Here is a 5,715-nt window from a genome sequence, read left to right on the forward strand (position 1 = left end):
AAATTGGACTAACTTAGATGGGCATCTTGGTTGGCATGGATGAGTTGGGCTGTTTCTGCGCTGTATGACTCCATGGCTATGTAACTTTAAGTTTCTTCACATACCAGAATACGAACATTTATCCTTCTTTGCAAAAAACTTATTTTTTAATTTATTCAAGTCTCCAAGCACAATTAACACCAAAGATGAAGAAGACCCGTGGGACAGTTCTTCAACAGTGTAGCAGGGCTGTGTCTGTGCTTATTGTGACTCCTTTGGGGTTTTTTTTGCACTCTTGCCCTATTCCAACAGAAGGACTTTCTGTAATATAACTGCACTGTTCCAGAAATATTTGGATCAACATGGAGGAACATGATGCAAACAAGAGAGCAGCTTAAAAGATGAGAGAGTGTTCCTTGGTGTTTTCTGATGTAGCTGTTTGATGGGGATGAAAGAGGAAACTGCTATTATTTAATTTATCCGATCAAATTTAACCAGTGGAGAGAGACCAATGCTTCCCGACTGGAGATAGACACATAATGCTGGAGTAGATCAGCGGGTCAGGCAGCATCTTTGGAGAAAAAGAATGGGTGATTATCCTGACTAGATATTGAGGCAGTAGCACATGCGTTTTGGATTAATAAAATGACCTTCGTTGTTGAAAACTATTATTACACCTTTCACAACGAAATAAGCAAAATAATTTCGCTTGGGCAGAAATATCAAAATGGTCACCTGCAGCTGAGAAAAAAAAAGATGATTTGTGCATGAAGACCCCATGACCACAGCAAAGATACTAGAGCGGAGACGGAAGCCGGTTACGGAAATGGTGCTGAAGATTACCCATGACCCTACTGCGGCTTTTTCGTCGAGTGGACTATCTTGGTCTTTGGTTTCCAGTCTCCATGAGATGGAGAGTGTGGAGGAAAGTGGCGCTGTAAGGGCAGTCCACGCCTTTCACCAGCTCATTGGAACTTTTCCCAATTCCATAATGACTGTCTGAGAACTTGGCCCTGATCAGACCTAGCGTCTCTCCGCCGTAAACGGAGTTCACATCCTGGACGCTCAACTCGTAGACCACCCGTTCCATCTTGAAGTGGATATCAAACAGCTGTAAACCGCTGGCGGGACTGTGGCCGAACACGAGCTCCCAGTCGAAGTAGCGAACGTGGATGTTTACAACGCGGTAACTTGGTACACGTGGCTCGAACTTGAGGGGGCCGTAGGTTTGAAACTTCTGGCGAGGTCTCAGCGAGGCATTGTTGGGATCCGAATCCGTCCTTTGGATCTCTCTCACTCTCTCACTCCCTCTCTCTCACCCTCTCGCCTCGGCATTCCCGGAATCATCTGCCATTTTGCGGGGACGGCTGCATCTGTGGTTCCTTCTGGTTGGGGAGTGGGAGAATCCTTGGCCTGGGGCGGCTCCTGGTCCACTCCCTCTGCAGGTGCCGCCAGCTGAGTTCCTCCAGCATTCTGTGTTTGGTGTTTGGCTCTGGAGTCGAAGGTGGACACGGGGGGGGGGGAGGGTGTGGGGGGGGGGGGCTCAGCTGGACGGGGCGGCAGCTCTGGGGAGTGGGTGGCATTTCGGGTTTAACCATATAATATAACCATATAACAATTACAGCACGGAAACAGGCCATCTCGGCCCTACAAGTCCATGCCGAACAAATTTTTTTCCCCTTAGTCCCACCTGCCTGCACTCGTACCATAACCCTCCATTCCCTTCTCATCCATATGCCTATCCAATTTATTTTTAAATGATACCAATGAACCTGCCTCCACCACTTCCACTGGGAGCTCATTCCACACCGCCACCACTCTCTGCGTAAAGAAGTTCCCCCTCATATTACCCCTGAACTTCTGTCCCTTAATTCTGAAGTCATGTCCTCTTGTTTGAATCTTCCCTATTCTCAAAGGGAAAAGCTTGTCCACATCAACTCTGTCTATCCCTCTCATCATTTTAAAGACCTCTATCAGGTCCCCCCTTAACCTTCTGCGCTCCAGAGAATAAAGACCTACCTTATTCAACCTATCTCTGTAACTTAGTTGTTGAAACCCAGGCAACATTCTAGTAAATCTCCTCTGTACTCTCTCTATTTTGTTGACATCCTTCCGATAATTGGGCGACCAAAATTGTACACCATACTCCAGATTTGGTCTCACCAATGCCTTGTACAATTTTAACATTACATCCCAGCTTCTATACTCAATGCTCTGATTTATAAAGGCTAGCATACCAAAAGCTTTCTTTACCACCCTATCTATATGAGATTCCACCTTCAAGGAACTATGCACGGTTATACCCAGATCCCTCTGTTCAATTGTATTCTTCAATTCCCTACCATTTACCATGTACGTCCTATTTTGATTTGTCCTGCCAAGGTGTAGCACCTCAGGGTTGTGACCCTTCTGCAGACAATCACAAGTAGTCTCACCGACGAGAGTTCAGTTCAGTCTGAAGAAGGGTCTTCTCTCCAGTCACTGCCTGTCCCACTTTATTCTTTATGTCTAACGTCAATTTCAAGAGTTAAATAAAAAACACAGAGTGCTGGAGGAACTCAGCGGGCTAGGCGGCATCTGTGGAGGAATGGATTAGAGTTGTTTGTTTCTGGCCAGGGTTCTTCTTCAATAGGAAGGACCTGCAGATCTTTACTCCAGATCAGGCATGATATTCTTCCGATTTAAATCGTAATTCCAATTTTATTGTTGTCCTATTTTCAATTTTTTGGTCACGATTATTTGGCATCCAATCAACTACTGTTTCTAAGGGTGCTGTGTCCAATCACCGACCAGCTTCCCTTAAAATTCCCATCCAATCAACAAATCGGGTCTCCTCCTGTCCTATCAGAGGCTGGCTCCAAGGGCATTGTGTCCAATCACATAATGCGCTGGTTCACTCCGTGGCCAATCAGACACAGTCTCCTAGGGGCCATTTGATCAATCCCCGACCTGCTTCGCTCACCGAAGCAGCTGACGGCTGCACCCAACACAGAGAGAGAGAGATAGAGAGACAGAGGCAAAAAAGCAGCTTTCACATATAATACACAATAAACTATATTATAAACACACAATAAACAAGTGATACATTCTTGTACTCTTACATGGGTATGACCACACATAAAAAAATCCCCCCCACCCCCCCCCCCCCCTTCCTTCCCATCCTCAGCGTCATGGACAATAGTTCCTAAAAACCCATTTCCATCACTGATAGACTTCAATCAGGTCTCCCCTCAACCTCTGGCATTCTAAACAAAGAAATGCAGGGTGGGCCATTCGACAACTCATGGAGAGGCAGAAGCGAATGTTTGTGAGGAAAAACAATCCCAAAATGTGGTTAACATTGAGAACTCGTGACTCCAGTAGCACAGCAAACAGTGGCAATGCAGATGGAGCTGGGAAATTATTCTATTGTATCAATTAATATAACAAAAAAGCTCAATATTATCTCTGTGAAAGATAAAATACTGGCAGCAAACAACACCAATGCTAACAGGCCGCAGTGCAGAAGGAGAAAATAACATCATAAAGTCCACAGATAAAAGCTGAGATGTCCAATTACATATTTGAAATTAATTGCTGCATATCTCCAGTGGATTGGGAAATAGTTCAGCTCATCTCCCCGGTTGTGAGATTTGTGCAGAATCAGGCAGTGTAATTTTGTAAAAAAGTAAAACGCACCTCGATTCATTGTAATGAAGGAAAAGCAGATCTTTTGAACAAGGATTCCAGTCCTCATTTACGCAAAGTGGCGGGTAGCACAGTGGGCGCAGTGGTAGAGTTGCTGCCCTTACAGCGCCGGAGACCTGGGTTCGATCTTGATTACGATCTTGCTGTCTGTACGGAGTTTGTAGGTCTCCTGGACTGTGTGAGTTTTTCTCTGGGTGCTTCAGTTTCCCTCCCACACTCCAAAGAAGTGCAGGCTTGTAGGTTAATTGGCTTCTGTAAATTGCCCCCAGTGTGTAGAATAGAACTAGGGTATGGGTGATAGATGGTCGGCACAGGCGCAGTGGGCCGAATGGCCTGTTTTCCAGGTTGCATCTTCAAACTCTATCCTGAACCCCTTGTCTCCATCATGCATCCATGGGTGAACCTGGGGGAGCTGATCTACGTATCCACCCCCGACACTCTCGCAAATCTGTTTAAAAAATCACAAAGCAAGGTCGATTTCTGTCAGGAAATGTGGTGCTCCAGACACACTCAAAGCATCAACACAAAGCGTACATGACATTAAAAACGACACAAGTGACTGGGGTGAATCCTTGCACATGACCAGTTGCAGCAAAGTAGTGCAGTTGATTAGACCTGCTGCCCTACAACGCCAGAGACACGATTTCAATCCTGACCTCGGATGCTGTCTGTGTGGAGTTTGCATATTTTGGCCCCAACGATTGCATGAGTTTTCCTTCAGGTGCATTTCCAAACATATGCAGGTTTGCAGGTTACTTGAACTATGTAAATTTAAGACTGCGGTGAGAAAAAACTTTTTCCGCCAGAAAGTTGTGAATTTATGGAATTCCCTGCCACATAGGGCAGTGGAGGCCAAGTCACTGGATGGATTTAAGACAGAGTTAGATAGAGCTCTAGGGGCTAGTGGAGTCAAGGGATATGGGGAGAAGGCAGGTATGGGTTATTGATAGGGGACGATCAGCCATGATCACAATGAATGGCGGTGCTGGCTCGAAGGGCTGAATGGCCTCCTCCGGCACCTATTTTCTATGGTTCTATGTAACAAAGGACTTGCCCTTAACTTGAAAGGAGTAGATAGGAAAGTGGGATATTATTGAACTAATGGAATGAGTGAGTGATGGTCGGAGTGGACTCGGTGGGCCAAAGGACCTGTTTCCATGCTGTATCCCAAACATAACTACTATACTGAGATCTACTGCTCCGCTGCTCGTAGGTGTCAGCTGATTTACAACTTGGGACCTAAGCGGAGGTTGGGCGATCGTTTCGCCGAACACCTCCGCTCAGTCCACAATAACCCACCTGAACTCCCGGTGGCTCAGCACTTCAACTCCCCCTCCCATTCCCAATCCGACCTCTCTGTCCTGGGTCTCCTCCATTGCCAGAGTGAGCAACACCGGAAATTGGAGGAACAGCACCTCATAATTCCGCCTGGGTAGCTTGCGTCCTGATGTCATTACCGTTGAATTCTCCCATTTTGCTTGCCCTTGCTGTCTCCTCCCCTTCCTTAACCCTCTAGCTGTCTCCTCCCATCCGCCCGCCCTCGGGCTCCTCCTCCTCCCTTTTTCCTTCCTTCTCCCCCCCCCCCACCCCCCATCAGTCTGAAGAAGGGTTTTGGCCCGATCCTTCGCCTATTTCCTTCGCTCAATAGATGCTGCTGCACCGGCTGAGTTTCTCCAGCAATGTTGTGTACCTTCGATCTTCCAGCATCTGCAGTTCCTTCTTGAATACTATACTGAGTTGGTAACCATAGACATTGGCCCGCCTATCTAAAACAAACTGACTTGAACAACATCTATTTTAAAAGTCCAACTATGTGCCAAGCCAAAAGCTGTCTCCCACTTATGTAAGTAGTACAACTGGATTATTAATGTATAAAGCATGACTACAGCCATTACTAACGAACCATGCAGCAGAGATGGGATTACGTGAACGCAACTGAAATTTGAAAATATTCATCAAAAATTTCCAACATGTTTCAATACTTGGAACAAAATTACATTTGGACACAATCTACCACTGTGCAATACAAGCCGATAAAATACATTTTGA

The sequence above is a fragment of the Leucoraja erinacea genome, chromosome 23 (genome assembly GCF_028641065.1).
Source record: "Leucoraja erinacea ecotype New England chromosome 23, Leri_hhj_1, whole genome shotgun sequence".
In the NCBI taxonomy this organism is placed as follows: domain Eukaryota; kingdom Metazoa; phylum Chordata; class Chondrichthyes; order Rajiformes; family Rajidae; genus Leucoraja; species Leucoraja erinaceus.